Genomic DNA, 23,831 nt, shown 5'->3' with positions numbered 1-23,831 from the left:
TTACACAAATATTTTGAGGTGTTCTCACTTATTCATAAATCGAGTAACTCATATTTCCACACTCTTGAGATGTGGACTATAATGTCATGGCAACTGGCAGGCCTCTTCTGTTAGGGACAGTGGACGACGGTATTTTATTCATCTCTGGCCGAAATTCAGCAGACTCCGTACCTCACAGCAGACTCATTTCCGCCATTGTCCGTAACAGCTGCAGGAGGATCAGCCTCAGAATCGCTTTCATCACCAAAGTCACTTACATCACTTTCACAATAGAATTGTTCTAACAATGCTTCCCGTATAGTATCTTCTGTTAGCAAAATGCAATTCCTACGTGCCATTTTCACATACATGTTCTTCACACTCTGCGACGGAATAGTTACACGATGTGTACTCCAGAGTCACAGCGACCCTTCAAAAAATATTTCGAGAAAATTAATTAAACAACAATCATAACTTCGAACGTCCGTCCTCTTTAAGTCTCAGTCAATGCTGAATTTACATTAATGGCAGCGGACTGCGTATGTGCAGTAGAGCATACAGAGTAACAAACAAAATACTCCATGGTCAGAGTGACCCTGATGTACACATCTAGGGTTAAAAAGCTTTAATAATTGCCACATACAAAATTGGGAGGCATTACTTTTCAGGACGCCCTCGTACATAACAGCCTAAACGTCGCTAATGTCGACATGCAGTAGGATTTTGGAACATATGTGTTCGAACATTATGAATTACCTCGAAGAGAAAGGTCTATTGGCGTATAGTAAACACGCATTTAGAAAACATTGTTCTTGTTAACCACAACTAGCTCTTTACTCTCAAGGACTGTTAAGTGCTATCGACAAGGAATTTCAAATTGATTCCGTATTTCTAGATTTCCATAAAACTTTCGAATCCTTACCTCACAAGCGGCTTGTAATCAAATTGCGTGCTTATGCAATATCGTCTCAGTTATGAGACTGGATCGTGATCTCCTATCAGAGAGTTCACAGTTCGTAGTAACTGACGGAAAGTCATCGAACAAGGAAGTGATTCCTGGCGTTCCCCTAGGTGGCCCTCTGTTGGTCCTTATCTCTATAAACTATCTGGGAGAGAATTTTTATGGTGCGATAATTGGCAATTGACCCTATCAATTGACCTTAAATAACGAAAAGGGTGCGGTCTTCACGAGTGCTAAAAGAATCCGTTAAACTTCGGTTACACGATAAATCAGTCAAATCTAAAGGCCTTAAATTCCGCTAAATACTTAGTAATTATAGTTACGAACAACTTAAATTGGAAAGAACACAAAGAAAATGTTGTGGGAAAGGCGAACCAAAAACTGCGTTTTCTTAACAGATCACTCAGAAGACCCAACGGATCTACCAAAGAGAGTGCCTACACTACTCTCGTCCGTCCTGTTTTGGAGTACCGCTGCGCGGTGTGGGATCCTTACCAGATAGGATTAACTGAGTACATAGAGAAACTTCAAAGAGCAGCAGCACGTTTTATATGACCGAGAAATACGGGAGGGAGTGTCACGGTCACGGTACAGATTTTGGGGTGGGTGTCATTAAAACAAAGGCGTTTCTCGTTGCGGCGGGATCGTCTCACCAACTTTCTCCTCAGAATGCGAAAATATTTTGTTGACAATGACCTACATAGGGAGAAACGATGATCAAAATAAAATAAGGGAAATCAGAGCTTGCACGGAAAGATATAGGTGACCGTTTTTACGCGCGCAATTCGAGAGCGGAATAATTGAGAATTACGGTGAAGGTGGTCAATGAATCCTCTACCGAGCACTTAAAGGGACCCCTCACACGTTCAATAATATTGTCAAACTGTCAATGTATTGACCGTCTGAGGGCGCGTATTGACATATTGTCGACACTAGAAATATTGATTAGCAGAATTGATAGACCTCAAAATACATATATCTGCAGTGACTGGTAAGACGTATGGGAAATGTGTGTCACTTTCAACAAATTATCCTTAACCGCAAAAAGCTTTACGTTAATTTCCTGAGATCCTTGCCAGGCAGATATAATTGCTACATAGGTTTCTACAGAATTTTACTAATTGTGCTCGCTGATATTACAGAACATTTCTAAATTACTCCTAATCTCTTGTCGAATGCGCTCAACGTAGTTTACTTTTTTTATTTTAGCTCTCATCGACACTAATAACTTGTCATACGATGGAGAACTAGTCGGAAAATATATAAAATCTTTTGGGTCGCGATTCTGATTTCAGTCAGTAAATGAACGTGCGGCCAGGGGCTCCTTTTTTCAACCAGGCCAGGGGCTCCTTTTTTCAACCAATCTCGGACGTATTTCCTCTTTTTGTTGCTTTCTGTAATATGTAATTGCACGATCCGCATTCTTCTGGGCATTCGATATCTTACTCTCGTGAAATCAGGTTGCCACCTGAAGGTTTTTGTCAATATTATTGTCGGTGTGAGGTCGCTTCAGTATTTGACTGTTCGACAAACTAATATTGTCAAGACATATCGAACGTGTGCAGACCCCAAAAGTGTGATTTGCATAGTCGCGATGTACATTTAAATAGAAAATTGCCGCATTTATTTAGTAATGGGTATTTGTGGCAAAACCGAGAGAGTGAAATAATGGGAAACCGAGTAATAAACTCGGCAGGTTTTATTTGCCAGTTTTGGTGGTTACAGTCGGTACACGGAGAAATAAACAAGAGAGGGAGGGGAGGGCGAGTGTCCGCGAGGGGTGCGGAAGGGATCGGGCGAGCGGTGGCGTCGGCGGCGCGGGTCCACACACACGCACACAATCAAGGCCGATCGCGGAGTACGCGGAGCGAGCGGCCATAAAAGGAAGTTGCGTTAAGAAGTTTGAGGCGCGCGCGCCGCGCTTCCCCTTTTAAGGCAGGGTCCCCGGCAGCGGCGCGGCGCGGCGGCAGCGCAGGCGGCGTGAGTCACAGCCGAGCCAGAGCCAGTCAGTCGGCGACCGGCGGCGGCGGCGCAACCATCCGGCGCGCTCCGACGCTCCGCGCTGCACACAGGTGGGTTCGCGCTCGCCGCTACCGACCCTCACTAAAACCACCCCCGCAGCGCACACCACCTAACCCCGCCGCACCCCCGCATTCGCGCCTCTGCAGTACTCTGTCACCTCTCTCGCGAAGCGGTGTCACCCCCCCTGTACCACAGTTCGCCCCCTCACACGCCCACCGCTCTGCGAACGTACGATTATTTTTATTATTTTTTTTTTAAATAAAAGTTACGAATTCGCGAGGCTCGCGTTCCGAATGCCCCTTTCCGGCGCCCGCGATATCTCCGAGACGGGAAAAAACACAGGAAGTGTCGTTTACTCGATTGTGGACCCGGTGGCGTCAGTCGGGCCCGAAATGAGCGGCGCGGGTGTGAGAAATGGGCGAGATGGCCAACAGGTGGTCGCGCGGCGGCTGCAGCTCATCTGTCAGTTGCCGCCGCCGGGCGCCGCCGCGCCGCGCCGCACCGGCCGCGCGCGCCGCGCTGTCCACTACACGTACGGCACGAGCCGACAACTTTTCTGCCTATCTGCTCTCTCCGCTACCGGCACCGCCGCCGGGCCGCCCTAAAGACGACACCCACTTCTCGCGGCCATTCGTTACATTACCACTCCACGGAGAACAGCAATAACTCTCAGCCCGAACATTTACGACCGCCAGGCAAAATTAATTCCTTTCCTATTCGCCTCTAGTATCGGCTGCGCTCGGTCTACAAACTTTATTTCGCACTGCTCAGCGGCGAAAGAACTAAGTTCCAAACGTGTCGCGGGCGCGAAATAAAAAAATAAAAAATTTAAAAAATATCCCCTACGGCAAAATTATGATGCTAGATGGCGTGATCGACACACCGGCTTCATATTACGCAGCTGATTTTGGTTTCCGTAACTTCCGCACCTCACTTTCGGTAAATGTTTGGATGGCCCCTAAACGATCGGGTTACAACAATCTCAACCCGACCACCCCCCCTCCCCCCCAAATCCCTACCCGTGCTATTGTTCCTTCCTTCCGCAATCTGCCTCTCCACAATTTCGGAAACGTGGCAAAAAGAAGCAATCAAATCGGTTTAAATTTCCCGAGACCTACTTATTTTATAATGACTACATTCCATGTCCTCGTCTACTCGCGTTAAACAACAACTTTACTTGTTTACATAGCAAAATTGCAAAATTTTTCGACCTCCTTCCTTGTTGCACCGCTGGCACCCGAAGGCCCGATAACAAACTAAAAATTACGCTCCACCTACAGTACACAAAACAGAAATCCTCTTGCAAAACATTTGCATGTAACAAAGAAATGCTTTTAACATACATTTGAATAATTGCTTGGCATTTCGGTACGCATGGTGTGCTGAATAATCTTTAAGTAATACTACAATATTTTATGTTGGCACCAACTGGAAACTTTGGGAAAACCGTAGGAAAATTTTCTTCGCCGCGAATTACAATACAGCCAAAACTGTGAATAAATTAACGCACATTGTTTCTGTTTCGGGCTCTTCGGCCGACGTCTGTTTGACAGTTATTCTCACGTTTCACAAGCACTTGTGGCTGGCATTGTCAGAGCTGCAAACTTCATTGTTGGTGGAGCTTTGACAACGCGACACACACGCGCTGGCGAAAGTTAGAAAAATCCTCCGAAGAACGTCGCCCGAAGAACCCGAGACAGAAGCCGACAGGCAATATATGAACAAGTGACCACGAAATCCTCCACATTTTTTTGTAATTTTACGGGTGTTGAAACTCAGAGACGTAAAACCGTTCGTGTGCACTTTAACACACAAAAGTTAAACATCTGACCCGAAAAGCAACCCGTTCTTAATGCAACTGAGAGAAAACTAATGTTTAAAACACAATAATTATGCACTTTCTTCAACATCGGTGTGTGTGAGCTACAAGCAAGAGCCCACGAGCTCATTTCACTCTATCGTGTCTGTCGCAGTTATTTTCAGAGCGTGACGCCTACAGCAATAATTGCTCGGCCAGCTACTAAAACAGAACGAGATCTCGCGGACAAATTAGCACTTTTCCGTGCAAAAAGTGCAAAGCGAAAAAACGCATACAAGCTAGCTTTACCAGTATGTTGCAGCGGTAGCACCGTAGCCACGACTTCTAAAGTTTCCACAGAATTGTCCGTAACGTTACACACGCACTTGACATCCACGTCTCACCAATCACTGGTCCGTTCTAACGAGTTACGACTATAATCGAGAGCTAAGTTCACTTGCTGAAACCTGTGGACACAGCAGGTGATTTGATGACACTGTACTGCGAGTGGGAAGCCACGGAGACAACAGGTTCCACGGCTTTTGGTCAGAATGTCGGTCGCGCGGCGGCGCCGAAAGCCACGCACCCGTGAGAAACGTCGCGTAAACGCGGAACTCCGCCCTCAAAGGGGGCAGCCACCTGGCTGCACATACGTCGCATTGCGCCCACATGCCGCTCGTCTGGCCACACCAACCTATCTGTAACGCATTACTCGGCGCGCACCTTCGTCTCTACATCTCGAGATATTCAGATACAGACGCGAATGTCACTTAAAATCGCCATCTGTGTGGCCACGGGCAGCGCTGTTAAACGAACTTTCACGTAACTCTCCAGCCAACAGGCTGCAACCACGAACTGCAAAAATGGAGGCAGAACACAGAAAAATAAATCACTACAAAACCACCGCCACCAATACCACGACCAACAACCGTTCATCTTAGAGCTATAAAAAACTGGAAAGTTTCAACAACAGAAAATAAAAAATAGAACATAAATAACAAATACAATATAAAATGACAAAATAAAAAGGATAACAATAATGACACAGAGCAGTAATATTAAACTTAATAGCAGTATCAGCAGCAGTATTAGCAGCAGCAGCGGCGGCGGCGGCGGCAGCAGCAGCGGCAATAGTAGTAGCAGTAGTATAATCACAATAGTAGTAGTAGTAATAGTAATAGTAATAATAATAATAATAATAATAATAATAATAATAATAATAATAATGCAGATTCACAAACACACTATACAAAAATACTGCTCATTCATTCCCCCCAACCCACAAAACATATGGTTAATCAGTTCAGCAATTTGGGGCTTGATGGTATTTTACTGCAGAGAGAGAGAGAGAGAGAGAGAGAGAGAGAGAGAGAGAGAGAGAGAAAATTGGGGGGGTGAAGAGAGGGGGGTGAGATGCGAAGGGTAGTGGGGAACATAAAGCGATGGGTCGGGGAGGGGGGGGAGGCGCCTGTAGAAATCTAGAGAGAAAAATGATTAGGAGCTGTCACAGTAGGCTACATAGTGTTAGGACATTCAGTTCCCAGACCACGAATAGCATAAACCACTTTACTGAGTTGCCTATAGGGCAGCAGGACGGGGAAGATTAGCAAAGAGTACTAACACTTTGACGATGGCGCATAGAAAAAGAGGATCCATTAATGCCGTTAGACGAAAGAGGAAGCTTCTCACAACTGATATGTGATGCGCACACGAACACTATAGAAACACAGTGGCCATGGTAGGATCTCTACTGGAAATTTGGCAGTAACGCCTCACTGAAGTGCACCTATTACTATACAGTTAAAGTGAGGTTCTAGGGACGCTATCTTGGCTCCTCGAAATTTTCTCCTTTGTAATACAAAGAAGACCTATGCTCGTACTACAATTGTGCAGAGGTATCTCCCTGAGGAGAAGGTACTTCAAATGAATCGAAAAGAAGTAGCTGGTATCGAATCATGAGAAAGCCGAAACAACGTATTGGTCGCTGTAACGGCTTCCAATACGACACAGTGTTGGTCTCGAAACTTGAGTAACTGCCACGTCTGTCTACGACCAAGTCACAAAATGAAACATACCCTAAGTAGTTCTATTTTTCTGGCATATAAATCAATATCATATCATGGCATTTCCTACACTATCACACGCCGTTAAAATAAAAAGTACGTTGCGCGCAAAATTTATATCTTTGCAAAACGTACACTGCTTTGATATTACTTACGATAGTATCGAGGGAATCTATTCAGAATTTGCGAAAGCCTCCTTTATCAATGGGAAAAGGCTAGGGTTTCATTCTCGTCAACTGCGATGTAACTGGAGACGGAGCACAACTTGGACTGCGAAATGATGGCGAATGTAAACAGCAGTATCCTTTTCAAAGTATATATTCCGGGATTTGCCTTAAGTGGCCAATAAAACCACGAAAAACCCAAATCTGGGTGCCAGACGCGGATTTGAAGCGAAGTCTTTCCGAATCCAAGTCTCGTGTCTTCAACCACTGCGCCGCTTTAATCAGCAGCAGAAAATACAGCTCCGTATGCTGATTCAGTCAACGAAACGATGAAGCCAGAAGTTTCAACACTATTCGTGTTTCAGCACTGTGTGTACTGACTTAGCTACCTGGGCGAAAGTTTCGTGTCTATTTCCTAATTGTTATTGAACGGAGTGGTGCGATGAGACCCTGAACTCTAACTTGGGTGAAGTGTGGCTTAAATACCCGAAAGCCACACAAATTTACGTTTTCCGTTGTTTTCCTACAGCAATGAATATCGTAATGGTTCCCGAAAAAAAGTCATTGTAAATTCTCTATCCAACTTCTCCAAGATTGCGCGCCGTCTCTGATTGCCTTGTGTTCGAAGAGGCGTAAAAAATGATTTTGGCAGCGAATCCACCAGAATAGTATTAAAAAATGAGAAGTATTTAGAGAGCCGCCAACAACCATGTGCTGGTACTGGTCAGTGAAGATTACGAAACAACCGCAATAAATTCCCCTATTCTCTTGATATTTCTTGTTCTAAACGTTCAGCCACCTCTCAAATCAAGAGAACTACAGCCCCCATTTAGAAGATAGCGGAAGCCGCAGATTTTAGTAGTCAATCTCAGACTCCGGTATAGCTGATATCTATAAATAAATATAGCTGATATTGCTTACACTTATAACGAGAGTTGGTGACTAAGAGGTCTGTTACAGATGGGTAGACGAAGGATTTATCACGGACAGCTAAGTGTCTACCCTTCAGCTGGTAGTGTCTGTGGCCACACGTATGTTTATCGGGTTCCATGGGATATTATCGTGGACCTGAGGACTGTACAGTCTTTAGACTCACAAAACGGCTGCACGTTACGCAGCCAAAATATCGGAAGGAAATAACTGGCTATGGCTACAGTCTAAAAACTTCTCTTATTAATAATTACGCCAGGAAAACTTGAAGACACACGTATGTTGTTGTTATTACAACGAGGCCTAAGAGACATGTTTCACGAAATTACTCATATGTCAGGAATGCTTGCATCGATTCCCGTAAGAGCAATCGTGTTGGTTTACGCGAATGAAGCACATTAAAGTGTGTTGTTCGCAAATAAAGAACTTTATAGCAAAATCTGCGAATATTATCCGAAAAATGTACGACGACACTACGAAAGGAATTTGATCTTTAAGCACTGGTGCTTGATGACACTTTACTTTCTCGTTTAATCTCTGGCTACCAAAATACCATTACATGTCCCTACCACATACGCAGTGCATGATGTAAAACAGTATGGTATTTAAAAGACGACGGCGGCGATTTTGACATGTCACTGACAGCGCTCCATAATAAATTAAGGCTAACCGCACATGACAAAAATAAAACGCTATTTATTCCGTTGAACATAGGTGTTACGTACGATCGTGTTTACAACAATGAAATATTGGTAATAATTTCCGATGTGGGCAGCAATAATTAATTGTGCGGTGGCAGGTACTACAGTCCTGGTACCCATTTAATTCCCGCGCCACAGTACCGTAGAGCAACCAAAACAAAATGGCGCAGCTGTATGATAAAGTAAACTGTCGTGTGGTAACACACTATTTCGTCAGCAGCACAAGTATCAGGCAAGTCCAGACGGTTAAAGACTCATCCAGATTGGTCTGACACTTTTGCTGCTGCCGAAAACTAGTTATCGCATGATACTCTATTTTTTTCATTGGGCTGCGCCATTATATTTTGACTCGTTTAGTGGTGTGCGACGGTGCTGTGGAGCGCGAATTTCAACGTATAGAAGAGAACCACGGTGAACATTTGCTTTCAAACGTACAAAAAATTACGGAACTTTATTTTTTAGGTGTTAATTGAAACTTTGACTTCCCTTCGTATACATGTACCGCAACGAGTCACAATGTTTATGTATTATAAATTTTATACCATTTGAGACAGCGGTGCCATCTTCCGGCATCAAAATAATGAAATAGTATTTACGTTACTAAGATTGCTATTAACTACATTACCGCTAGTTTGTTGTCCATACATGTAGGAGGCGTTTGATCTGAAACTAACGAAGGCACTCGCAACTGGACAACAAGCTAGGGACAATTCCAACACAAGCTAGCGACAGTAACAAAATTAATACTGTCAATAATATTTAACTGCTTTCAAATGCTTGATGCCTTAAGATAAGCACTAGCAGATCAAAACACCCGGAAAGTGTATCGTGATAAAATTGATAACGCACAAACATTGTGAAAGACCAAGCGTGGTGGGGCAGTAGTAAGAAAGGAAAGACTATGGTTGAAATGCCCGTCTGGCATCCCATATTTACGTTTCCCCCAAATAACTTACAGCAAACGCCGGGATGGTTCCTTCTAAAGGGCAAGCCGATTTCATTCCAATCCTTCCCCGATACGAGGTTGTGCCCGTAACTAATAAGAGATATATACAGAATGTCCCATTTATCTTGACCACCTCACATAACTCTTTGTCCAGAAGAAAAATTAAAAAATGTGTAAAGCAAACGTTTAGCTACTAGGATTGCCTTTTTTGTAGTATTGCTCGTTACGAATATAACAATAGCAGTACAGTTTTTTTTAATAGCACCCTAAATTTTTAATTCGTTACGCAGCTTTCTCAGAAGACGATACACGTAATACAAAACTGACTCTACAGTGCTGGTATCAGTGGTCATTTAACTGGCCTACTTGCTCGAGTTGACAGAAAAGAAATGGATGGCAACGGAATGCACACCGAACTTTACTGTTCTTTTCCTTACATTGAGGTGACAAGTCACGGGATACCGATATGAACTTATACAGATGGCGGTAGTATCTCGTACACAAGATAAAAAAGGGCAGTGCAGGGGCGGAATTGACAAATTTAGTCAGGTGATTTACGTGAAAAAGTGTTCGACGTGATTATGGCCGCACGACGGGAATTAACAGACTTCGGATGCAGAATGATAGTCGAAGCTAGACGCACGGGACATTCCATTTCGGAAATGGTTAGGGAATTCAATATTCCGGGATCCACAGTATTAAGCGTGTGCCGAGAATACCAAATTTCAGGCATTATCTCTCACCACGGACAACGTAGTGGCCGACGACCTTCACTTAACGACCGGGAGCAGCAGCATTTGAGAAGAGTTATCAGTGCTAACAGACAAGCAACACTGCACGAAATAACCGCAGAAAAGAATGTGGGAAGTACGACGAACGCATCCCTTAGGACAGTACGGCCAAATTTGGTGTTAATATGCTACGGCAGCAGACGACCGCTGCGAGTGCCTGCGCTAACAGCACGGCATTGCCCGCAGCGGGCTCGTGACCCTATCGGTTGGATCCTAGACGAGTGGAAAATCGTGGCCTGGTAAGACGAGTCCCGGTTTCAGTCGGCGAGAGGTGACGGTAGGGTTCGAGTGTGGAGCAGACCCCACGAATCCGTGGACCCAGGTTGACGACAAAGGACTGTGCAATCGTGTGGTGGCTCCATAATGGTACGGGCTACGTTTACATCTAATGGACCGGGTCCTCTGGTCCAACTGAACAGATTATCGATTGGAAATGGTTACGTTCGGCTACTCGGAGACCATTTTCAGCCATTCGAGGATATAGTGTCGCCAAACAACTACCGAAATTTTGTAAGTGACAATGTGCAATGACACCTCGTTATAATTGTTCCCCACTGTTCGAAGAACATTCTGGAGAATTCAAACGTACGGTTCGGCCACCCAGATCGCCAGAAATTAATCCCGTCTAACATTTTTGGGACACAATCGGGAGGTCAGTGCGCGCACAATATAACTGGCAACAGTTCCGCAACTGTGGACAGCTATAGAGGCAGAACGACTCAAAAATTCTGCAGGGGACTTCCGACGACTTTTACGTCCGCGGAGTTGCACTGCGCCGGGCAAAAGGTGGTCAGACACAGAATTAGGAGGTATCTGATACCATTTGTCATCTCATCGTACAAACGAGTTTCAGCCAAAGACGTAGACACGCGAGCGTACCACGCGCGTCGGAAAGCGGAGAGCAAAAAAAAAGTGTAAGCGGTGGAAGCACGGCGGTCCGGCGGCGCGGCATCCGAGATTCGAAGCAGGGCCGGGCGAGTTAGTTGCTAGTCACGGTGTAGCGTCCGACAACCCCGGCGCGCAGCTGGGGGCTGGCGGGCGCGTGGCGGCGCCGCGGGGCGGCGGCGGGCGGCGGGGGCGTGCGGGCCGCGACGTGCCGCCCCGAGCGGGGGCTGGCCGCCGCCGCGCGCCGCCCCGCCGCCCCCGGGCGCGCCCGCCCCCGCCGGAGCCCACAGGTGTGCGCCGCCCCCCGCCTCCGCCTCCGCGCCTCTAATTGACTGCGCAGCCGGCGGCGCGGCGGCGCCACAAACGGCCGGCCGGCCGCCGCTCTCACCTGCCGCCCCGCCCTGCGCTCGGACCGCCACGCGCTAATCCTACACTCCCTACGCCACTTCCTATCGCGAGAGCCGCGACGACGCCACCTCTTACTGACCGCGTTAGCCGTTAACTGTCACCAGATGTACACTCCGACCGCCGTCGGCACGTAACGCGACGGAGCCCCACGTCAAATCCGTGCACCTGTGAGCGCAGCAGTTCGCAGCGTGCCGGTTTAGTACGCGATACCCACGACACCGTAGCTAGAGCAGCTCGACTCCATTTCTGCATTTACACCTATGCTCGGCAAGCCACCTTCCGGTATGTGGCGGAGAATACTTCGTTTACTACTGCCGCTTCCTTCCTCTCCCGATCCTATCGCGAGTCGTGCGCGGATGAACTACCGTCGGTAAGCCTCCGTATGCGTTCGAATCTCTTTAACCCTAGCAATACCGACACATTTTCCACAGCGCGTAGTACCGAGGAGGGCGGGAGGGGGGGGGGGGGAGACTGTGTCCGCTAACAAAACAGGTAAAAAAAGCAAATTTCGTGAAACGTGTTTAACTTTCATTATCTACACATTTTTTAAGTAGGTAATGATGAAGTAGGATAAAGAACCTGAAAATATATTTTAACACAATCTTAGCAACACCGAGACACTTTTCGTAGTGTTTACATCGAGTGGAGGAGGTCCGTTACGAACACTATAATATATTTAAGAAAATACAAATTTCGTTAATTGTCGTCGGTTTTCATTCACAATATACTTTTTAAAGTGCACAGATGTGTACGAAGGGTCCCTAACACGAAAATATGAACACGACATCCGCTGCAAAAAGTCACATCCAGTACGGAGACTCGAATTTTTGGGTTAAGTGTTACTGAAAAACTTAAAACAGTTACGGAATCTGATACAAGAGATCATCAAAAACAATCAATATTTTTATCAAAATTTTAAAAGATGGAGTACCAGACTAGATTACATTTTCGAGAGATGGGCACAAAGTACCCCCCACCCCACCCCTCGGTACTGCGAGGGTTAATTTCACCATCACAGTCTTTTCGAGAGATACTTGCATGAGCAAGCAAATCGGTCGACTATCTCTAGAACGTAAACACTCAGAATTCTTACACTGAACAATGCCACGATGCACAGCGTCTCTCATATAGCGTCTGGCACTAAAGATTCACGAGCATATGTGTCACGCTTGCTTTCTTTCTAAAAAGTGTACGCTGAAAAATTCAAACAGATCTTCGACGAGACCAATGTAATGTGAAAAGAGCATTAACAATGTGGGCACAGAATGTCTCGAAAGGTACCGACACCAAGAAATTCCGCCTACGCTGAGGGCCTTTGTCGTACTGCGAACAGGTGAGGCATCATTAAAGACAAACCTATCACAATGAGGGTTACAAGATGACAGTGACATTTTCTGTCAGGGAGAGAAGTTGCAGGATATGGCACACGCACCAGATTGTCCATTCAGTTGTTAAGTGCAACCAGCGTCGAAGATCTATGGTTGGGAAATCGAAGATCTATGGATGGGAAACAATGCGCCAATTAACATCGCCCGATACTGGATCGCAAATTTTAGAGAACCAGAAACCACAGCTGCACACTCGCCCGGACACGAAACAGTAGAAGAGTCGGACAACATCTCTCTTCCTCCCACACACATCTCGCGTTAGAGCTGATACAGAGGCTTACCGACAGTCGTTCTTCCCAGGCACCACACGCGAGTCGAACAGGGAAAGGGGGAGGGGGGGAGTGGAATCAGTTTGTGGTAAGAGAAGTATCCTCCGCCTCACACCGTTACGTGGCTTGCAGAGTATGATGTAGATGAAAGTTGTAAATCAAACCCTGACGAAACGTGCTACTCTTCATTTGTTTAGTTTCCTATCAATCCTACTTGGTTAAGGGTAGAAATTCTGAAGTATTAGTCGAACGGGAATGTTGCAAGCTACCTCCTTCCAACGTGGACTACAGTTTCTGAAGATATTTCTAATGAATCTCAGTCTGGCATCTACCTATCTTACTATTAGTTTCATGTGATCTTTCCACATCAAATCTCTCCGTACTCTCAGATATTATAGTGTTTTTTATTTCCAAAAAGCCTTGGATACCCTTCGGCATTGCTGCCTGGTAAAAGTAAATGGTTGTGGACAACATGCGGCCGTTGCCTGTCACAGATCGCTACTGCGCAACATGACAAAAGCGGTACTGTCAAGAGACCGTCATTGTTATTCATCCCTTCACAGTTTCACGCACGGTATAAATATACGTTAAACAACTTTAGTAGCTCCCTGATGTTTTTAGCAACTGGACACAGGAAGCTTTCATCATTTGGGAACTGCGGGAACATTTTTAGCCGCGCGGGATTAGCCGAGCGGTCTTAGGCGCTGCAGTCATGGACTGTGCGGCTGGTCCCGGCGGAGGTTCGAGTCCTCACTCGGGCATGGGTGTGTGTGTTTGTCCTTAAGATAATTTAGGTTAAGTAGTGTGTAAGCTTAGGGACTGATGACCTTAGGAGTTAAGTCCCATAAGATTTCACACACATTTGAACACTTTTAGACAGAAAACGTATGATGCAATGAGTGGCAATTTCACTCTCAACGTAGAAAGATATAATGTGCGTCAGCTACCGAAAAGATGAAATATCGTTTAATAAGAACGTTGCCAAAGACTGGACTCTGTAACATTGGTCAAATGGCTAGGAGAATACACCCGGAATGTTTAACATGGAACGAGTCCGTGACGCTAGTTTCAGAAAAGGTGGAGGGGAGACATATTATTGACTAAAACCTCAGGAAACTGAAATCATTCACGAAGAACGTCGAATACAGAACGACTCTTGAGAGTTGTCAGTCCATCTGGTACCATTGCCGGATTAACGAAAGAGATATAGAAGATTCAAAGAACGAGTCTATTAACTCAGAGTTGTACATAAATGCTCTACTATCGGAAGAGGGGGGACCCTACTACAACGATATTTTTACTATTTATTAAGTTCGGAAGCTTTCAGAGCCAAAAAACAATATACCTCCCTTCCACATATATGTCGCATAATTACCATACGGTAAAATCAGAGAGCTTCGGTGGACGGGTCTGCCTGCATTTCATCCCTACAACCATACGTAAATGATATGACACTGGTATAATTTGTCCTAATCGACTAACAATGTATTGTGGCTAGGTTATCAAAATTAATAATGCAGATGTGATGGCCATCAAACAAAACGGATCCCATAATACTAGAAAAAGAAGCGTCGAAACGTTGAGCGAAGTATACCTTGACAGTGTCTCGAAAACTAAAGCAGTCTCATTAGCTATAAAGAGCATCAATAACGATGCCTGACAACAGTCGACGAGAAACGAGGTGCGGACGTTAAATGCTGCACTTTGCATGAAACGGGGTCGGGCTCTCATTTAGTTTGCAGAAGTTCCCCTGTAGCTCTTTCAGTGTCAATCAGTGTGATCCTTATTTGCCTGTTGAAACACACAATATGCATATCAATAAAACACGAATCTCTGATAATCTCGGCCTTGTGCGCCTTGAATCTACAAAACACGGAAACACTCCGAACTGCCCGCCACAGTCATGTCGATTAAATACAGTATATAGGCGTATCCCTGAAGGGAAGACGTTCTTTTCTCGAAACACCATTGAGAAAGTAGAGAACCGGCATTTGCGACAAGCTACAGAACGGTTCTACAGCCACCAACGTACATCTCGCGTAAGGTTCGCGAAGGCAAAAATCAGAAAAATAAACGAAGCCTATAGGCAGTCGTTTTACCTTCCTTTAATTTGCTAGTGGAACAGCGTAGGGAATTACTAGCTGTTGGTACAATGTACCCTCCTCCACCATGTCCTGTTTTGGTGGCTTATCGAGTATGTATGTAGATGAACTAAGATTCCACAACACACAGGTTGCACACACAGCTTTCCCCACTCAAATATCTGACCCTCACCTCAGTCGCAGCGAACTCGCGTAATTAGTGGACACCCTGTGCGGGAAAAGGGTAATATAAATGCACGTTTCTCACTTGAGAAGTGGAACTGGGACTGTGCTACTTGCCTTTTGGCAGTACAGTCATCGTCGACACAAGGGTTGGCCACGACAGCGGAACGTAGGAAGGTGCCGACGCACCTGATATCAAGATGTTCACAAAACAGCGCGTAGTGAACGTCTCCATGCCAATGTGCACACTGAACCCGCTAAAAAAGTAATACAACTTAGAGAGTTGTCCTTTTTGCCTTAGGCAAATAAATGTAAGTTATACCGTTTCTTCCGAACTCATCCGCCATTGTCTAATCTTCCCGTTACCAAAAAAAGACATACGGAGGTGATTTCGCATAGTGATTAACGGTTTAAGTTATCACGCGGAAACTGAGTCAATATTTCGGATCCAGTGGGCACTGGTATCCTTAAATTTAAATTTTATTTCAAGGTCAGGTCAGATATAGATAGAACTCAAAACATACCCACGTCTGCGTATTACGGTGACTGTTAACTGGTACAATTTGATGTTCGCTTTCAAACACTGAGCAGAAATTTTATAATGGTAACAGTACCAAAAATCGGCGTGTATATTATTCACGACTACAGGCAGCTTCCCCTACGCTATTCGTATATTAGTTACATTCTCAACGTAACAAACTGCACCACGATTTTCGGTGTACAGAGGAACTCTCACCCTGCACAAGGCTTTTAACATATGCCACAATGATCGCATAGCTTGTCATGTTATGTACATAGGCTATAATTTACCGATTTTCATTAATTTGGCCGAGAAAATGCCTCTTTGGGTATATGATCAGACGAGGCTCTATCGTTTTCCGCACACTTTTCCAAAGTCAGTTGCTTAACCACGCATCTAGAGCTTCGTATCACCGAATTACAGCCCAACGAGGAGTTACGTTACGGAGCCAGAAGCAATGAATTACCAGCACTTGTGAATAACGTAACTCCGCCTTTGTGGTACTTTTGTATAAAACCCCCTGAAATAATACTTAGCGGTCCTGAACAGCGTAGGCACATACGAAATATGTTGCATCATGCCAGACGACGAATTTCCCTAACCAATGCACAGGCTATTCTGGACAACTCAAACCTACCCTATTCACTCAACAGACATAGCCCAAATAAATGTAGTCAACGTTTGAGTAATTTTTAACATTTGTATGCAGTGACAATGTTTGAGTGTTCCGCCTTTGAAGACAGGCGGCGATCAAACACAGCAATAGGACAAGTAACTTCTTTGTCGGCACGATATTTTACTCATGTTTATGATACTACGAATTTTATTGTTCAACAATGGTTTATGCGATAGGGTGAACTTATTTAAACATTTAAACATTTTACTATATTTGTATCGGACAAATTAAATTCTTACTGCTCCACGGAGTTAGAGTATAGTGTCTTTATATTCCTGGCGCTGGCAGTAGCGTCAACATTGTGTGATAAGTTTTTTTGTACGAGAAGATAACAGTCCGATGAACTAATTTAAAGTACAGAATACGAACGTATACGGAGAAAACTCTACTATCCCTGGCCACTGAGTACCCTGACGAAAGACTCTTGTGGGTGGAGAGTGTAAAGTAACTTACTAGCTAATACGACGCGACACGGAACACATGCCAGCGCCAGAGTAAAACAGCAAACACAGCAGCTGGTTCCACAAGACAGCCGAAATGGAAACTTGGTGAAAAGCGTCAGAAAAAAAAAACCTACACGTCAGCATCGGCACGCTTCGCGCCTGCGAAATTTGCTCGGTAGTTGAAATGTGAACTGCTACAGCTGTTTAAAAGTGTTTACAAAGCCACACCATCGGCGATGCGTATCTTGTGTATCCCACGTTTAGGTATTTATGCCAGACTTGAGACATCTCGGCAAATAATTATTCTACCGTATGATTGCACAAATAACTGCAGAAGCATTCTCGTTTGATGCGATTTTCGGCTCTGCAAGGCTTATCTCCTCACTACGTTAACACCACTGCCAAATCACTTTCATTCGCAACACGAAATAGAAGATCTTTATATACTTATTTTCTTAATGAGTGTTGATGTGGCGATAAGATTATTACAGAAGTTTTGGCACGGCTAACTGGGTGCTGCAGACTGAAGAAAGGAAAGGGCAATAGTTTGCAAATTTCAAATGCGCGCGCGCGCGCGCGCGCGCGTGCGTGTGTGTGTGTGTGTGTGTGTGTGTGTGTGTGTGTCTAAGAGGCGGAGTTGGGGGAGGTGGGGGGGGGGGGGAGTGGCAACGCTGACAGCTGCTAAGAAATAGGGGAAGACAGTATATTTTGCACGTCTTTTACACCCCAGCACAATAGTTCTCAAAGACAAAACGTCATCACACTCAACTCATGGAAACTTCAAGTGAGGCCAAAAATGCTGAAAAACTACCTGCAGTGTTTTCTTTTTTCATGTTACTGAGGACCATTAAAAAACGTCCAGTCGAAGCTGATGTTTTCTGAGAAACGGCCCTACTTCAGCTGCGGAAACTTACGGCGTTGGAAGCGACAGTGGATTTGTGTGAAGAACCACCCTGGCATTCACCTGAAGTGATTTAGAAGCAGGAAACCTAAATCTGGATTGCAAGACGGGGATTCTTCGAATAGGAGTCCGCCGGTGTGTACACAATGAGTCCACTCCCTGGGATGGACTGACAGGAGAGACAAAGGCTTTGGGGGCAAGGTTGCGAAGCGCTCTCAGAGCCAGCGAGCACAGATAAACGTGCAGCGCACCGTGGGTATGAGAGCTGCCGAATGGTGAACACTTCCGTCATATCCGTTTTCCAAAGCGATCAGTGCTACATCCAAGATCGTGAACCAGTCATCTTGTCACCCTGGATATTTCAGAGCAGCGCTCAGGGAACATTCCAATACTTAGCTAAGCACCAAACAACGTCATCCTAACACAAACGAAAAATCAACCGAGGAACAAGACGAACCCTAATGAAGTTCATTTTACTCATACCTGTTACTTATTGGTTTTATTTTCTGTTTCCTGAACTTATCAACACAAATCAAAGCTCTCTTTTACCGGAAATTTCATAAATCATAACTGCAAGCTTTCTCAGATAGCTGTTCTAGCAACTATTCTCTCCCCGCCTGCAAAACGAGTACAATCTTTTAAACAGAAGTTTTGTTATGAAAAACTTATCTTTTTACTTGTGCGTCAAACATTTTGTTTCGAAAGTTTTTTTCCGCTGGAAAGAGGATCTGAGTTACATCAAAATACTTCAACGACTGAACACTAAAACACGGCTCTGTAGCACAGATAAATCTATTTTTGATAATTGTGAAACTATGCAGTATTCTTAGTAAAATAAGAGTACATGATGGGAAAGGGGGCAGGAAGGGTCGGGAAAAAATAATTTGTCCCAGATTATAGCCAAACAGAATTTTCTGTCGACAATGAAACACATAATATCTTCTATTCGAAACAGGCTGCACATCACTGCCAACTGCTGAGAATACAGACGGGCAATCTGGTAGAGATTACGAATGCAACCACACGAGAACAATTTGCAATGCAGCACGGCCAGTGTATCACAGTGGACAAAATCTCACTAAACGTGATAAAATGTTAAAGAAGATTCATGCAGTCTTCTTCAGTAGGGCATCGTCAGGAACATAAAAGACGAAACTACCGTTTACAAGCGACTTCTTTCCATAGATTGTTAGTTTGTTCAGGTAAGTTAACCCCTAGGAACAAAATTTGCAGCAGCTTCGATATGTAAAATTAATCACGAAGTCAGAAGGGCCCGAATATTTCTTATAGGTTCATAATCACGCCATGCCGAAATACAAATCTCTGTCAACGCCTAGACTTTCTGATGTACGAGATCGCGAACTGCATCACCTAGGAAAGGCAATAATTTAAATATGAAAAGGGGGGCAAGGATTTAAAAACGAAACGGCACGTAAAAGTAAAAACTGTAATACTGCCTGAAGAATCTTGTCGCTACAGTAACTGCAAAAGTTTTAAGTTGATCAACTGCAACTTAATAACACGGGACATTCCGCCTTGAACGTTTAATTAGGCTTATAAGCACATCTCGGCACTTACGCGCGGCGATAATGAAGCATTCGTGAAAACAATAATTAAATGTCAAAGCAAAAGCATGCGGGAGACTATGGCTGAGGAAAAAAACAGACAGTCTATGAAGGAAAACACTTTCCTATATATCTTATTTTGCGTAGCGTTTTCACCACGTGCATCTGGTGACACATGTAAAGGAACTGGATGAATTGCCAAACGCCGACTAACACTATCCACCAAACTGCCATTAACGGGACAAATGTACGGCAATAAAAACACAGGGCATATTCTAATGTCAAAATGCCGTTTTCACTTTCGCCACACGCTCATCTGTTGGTACAGTCTACGGGAAGTAGCCCACTTCCTGTCCAGACGCATAAGGGAAGAAATACACTATCGTGGACAATCGAGTTAACAGTTTGACTGCTGGGCACATAAATCTTGCCCCTTCTTATAACATACATTTTTATGACTGCTTTGGAAACATGTCCATTGCAACACAATGGGGATCGACGGCACCTCTCAGTATACGTGATTTCGTAATTGAAAGCCGGAGAAAATGTACCTCGTCAAAGGACTGAGTCGGTAGTCTACCAAAATTTTCGCGTCCCGTCAATGGGCGGGTCCGTCAGTCAAAGTGTTAATACCTCTCATCTTGCTAGAATATACATGATACTCGTAGCTGCCTATGAAAGTCTCTGCAGCGACTGCGACTCGTTTCTTCCAACAATTGTGGCGGTCTCTTCATGGAAACTAAGTCCCCTAACAGTCTTGCGGGTACACACACACACACACACGCACGCACGCACGAGAGAGAGAGAGAGAGAGAGAGAGAGAGAGAGAGAGAGGGGGGGGGGGCACGAGGCGGAGTGGATCCAAAGAAACTGCCGTCTATTTTCGGTGTGACGCATCACGGGGAAATACGGCCTGCACTCAGAAAAACACACCAAGCAGTGCGACGTAGATTACAGGAAGCCAACGACAGAAAATACAACTGCTCTGAATGAAATGCGGCCGTCGCTGCAGCGTGTAGCGGACTGATGCTGAACTTGCCGAAGGACGATACGGAAATCGAAGGCATGATGACTGTCATAAGGCAGGGCCGCAGAATGCGTGCAGTAATTAGATAGTCGTGAAAACACTAATATGCGGAACATTAACGAGGTACTTCCTTCCAACTGAAATTCACCAAGCTAAGGCAAGCAGTTAATTCTATGACACGAAAATACTTATCATCGCTGGCCTTCCAGGAAAATGTGACATTTCAAAAATACTTTGGAACAACAGTCATTGACTGAATGTTAATAGGAAATAACTTCGAACGAACTGTGACTGGAAAGGTTACAATTTTTCACAGTCGGGCAACCTGACGGCAACTTTATTGCCACCTAGACTATTTTTGGTAAATAAAATAGTACTCAGCAAGACTAAATATCTCCTGTATCACAATCTATTAAAACCACAAAGGCCATTAAAGACGTAACACGAGCTCATATTATGGAAGGACGAGTAAGGAATTCAGCCATGCCCTTTCAAAGGAACCATTCCAGCATTTGCCTTAAGCGATTTCGAGAAAGCACCAAATGAACGGAGATGTCTGCAGAGAACGTCGCTGATGTACTTTGTGGTGATATTTGACTTCTGAGAACTCATCTACAATGAGTACAGACTATCAACGTTCAAAAGTAGAAAGTAAATGTTTTATGGCTCCTAACAAATTATGTACCTATTTCTCAGCGATATTCAGGTGACCCATCTGGATTATTAATTTAACATTAACATCAAACGAAAGAGGATTTCTGTCAAAATGAGCAGCAGTTTATTGTAGTCTTTAATAATGAACTATTGCAACATTAGCTCGTGCTCACTTAACCTAAGCACGCAAAAAGTTTGAAGTAGGACGGGTAGACAGTTTGACATCCCTGTAATCTTAATCACACGGCCAGTATTTACTAATTTATAACAAGTGGAATTCCAGATCATCAAACGTCACTCAAAAAAATTCTCTTGTGCAGAACACTACTTCTCAGGAAAACTGTGCCTCAACAAATTACATATACCAGCTAATCTTTGATGCCAACTATGCATAAAATCACGTAATACTGTAGTATGTATGTATCGCCACGCGGTGTAACGCACTGCTTTCCGGGCGGGAAGATGTGCTGGTCCCCAGCACGAATCTGACAGGCGGATTAGTGTAGAGGTCCGGTGTGCCGGCCAGTCTGTGGATGGTTTTTAAGGCTGTTTTCTATCTGCCTCAGCGAATGTGAACTGGTTCTCCTTATTCCACCTCAATTACACTATGTCGGTGATTGCTGCGCAAACACTTGTCTCCACGCATGCGGACACCATAATTGCAAACATTTGAGGTTACACCACGTTCCCCGGGGGAGGGGGGGGGGGGGGGGCAGTTTTCAACCACACAATAAGACTGCTGTAGCCTGTTGGGTTGTGAACCACTGAGGGCTATGGCAGGGACGAAGCCTCTCCGTTGTTTCTAGGTACCTGGTTCCATACAATACAATACATTGTATGTATCAGTAAAGCCATGTGGTTTGCATGTAGCATACCAAAGGCATTTACACATAAATTTCTTAAGTTTAAGAAAGGAGAAAAGTTCCTCCAATTTCAAGGCAGATTAGTTCACACAAGAAAGCCTTTCTAGGCTCAGGACAAACTTTTGAACAATTCAGGCACTGTTTGAAAGGGAAAGGTAAGATTGTGCAGGTGAAACTCAGAATCCCTCCCAAGACTGTCCCTCTAATCCTAGGGAAGCAGTATTTCTGTTCGAGTCATCGTGTGGCATGAAATTTCAATTCATTATGAATGTGTATTTCTTCAAATACTTTACCACATTTTACCAAATAGTTCTGTGAAGCTTACAGGCATATAATTGAATTAATCATTAATTAGTTATTTCCTGATCATTCAAACTTAATGTTACTCAGTTTTAGTTTTGATGACTGCCAACTAAATATTCCAAGAATGATATAAAACTTTAAATAGTTAGATAGCAAGTTTAATAACTTAAATAAACATAATTACAATTATTACTTATTTTTTCACAAAAACAACAGCTGTACAACAACAAAACAAGTTCTGCTGCAATAAGTATATGAGACAAATACAAAACAAATATTTCAACAAATACTATAAAGCTTTAACTTTCTTTGAAACAACAAGCAACAAACATGCAATCACACTAAATTCAGTGCAGAGAGATACCGAGACAAGTAATTTTACTAGGCCTTATTATCATGCGTAACAGTGATCTATGAGCATCATACGCAAAAAGGAATTCATACAGCTCACACTAGCTCTACATCAAAACATGCTAATGGTATTTTTCAAATAATAGGTTCAAGACATTTACTTATTTCCAGTACATGGCTCAAATTAACACTACACACACAAGTTGTTTTATATCTGAAACTATGTAACAAAGTCACTTGTGGAAAAAACATAAAATAATGCCAATAAAAATAGAGAAAACAGTATTGCATAAGTTTTTCTGATTGATATCTACAATGAAGATGACATGTTGCTTAAGTACAAACTAACATGACACTGTTTGTTCACAGGTGTGGAGAAGCTGCAAGGTGTGCAATATTTCCATATTTTCTACATACGCAACAAGAGAATCTCGTAACAACAACATAAAGAACACAAGAAGCTTCACACATTCTTCACAGTTACTTAGGGAAAGAATTATGCAAATTACTGGATATCTTTTTTATATAACTGGCTTATACCATATATGTATTAAAGTAAAATACTAAACAGTGTGTTAGAAACTAATACAGGAAACAATTTTCTACTTTTATTATGGAAAATGTGTCTAGTTTACAGAAAAGTTTTGAACTGATGTTTCTGATGTAATGATAAACACAGTCAGAATTTGTGCAATTCATTCCTTTGTCATAATCCTGTAATGTTTACCCATCCTAAAAGCAATATATGCCATAGAACAGTTCAACTGCCAGTAACAGTGAAGGAGTGACAATAAAGCAACAGAAGCACAGAAAACTGCTAAATGTCATTTGCTGAATTTAGAATACAATCTCTCTTTTATGAAATAACAGCACACTCCAGAAAAAGTTGTTACACTTAAATATGGATCTCAAAGTTGCTACTTGTGTCACCCTGTAAGGCAGTTAGTGAATATCAGCAC

The 23,831-nt window shown here is 43.9% G+C and overlaps 1 long non-coding RNA gene across 1 annotated transcript; it reads left to right on the top strand.

Moving 5' to 3' along the window:
• Window positions 1–2,812: 2,812 nt before the first annotated feature.
• Window positions 2,813–23,561, top strand: LOC126184400 (uncharacterized). The gene is made up of 2 exons (XR_007536830.1): window positions 2,813–3,012; window positions 23,242–23,561. It is a non-coding gene; the product is annotated as an uncharacterized LOC126184400 (long non-coding RNA).
• The last annotated feature ends 270 nt before the right edge of the window (window positions 23,562–23,831 follow it).

The sequence above is a fragment of the Schistocerca cancellata genome, chromosome 4, assembly GCF_023864275.1.
Source record: "Schistocerca cancellata isolate TAMUIC-IGC-003103 chromosome 4, iqSchCanc2.1, whole genome shotgun sequence".
Taxonomy (NCBI): domain Eukaryota; kingdom Metazoa; phylum Arthropoda; class Insecta; order Orthoptera; family Acrididae; genus Schistocerca; species Schistocerca cancellata.
This window is presented reverse-complemented; position numbering and strand designations above follow the sequence as displayed.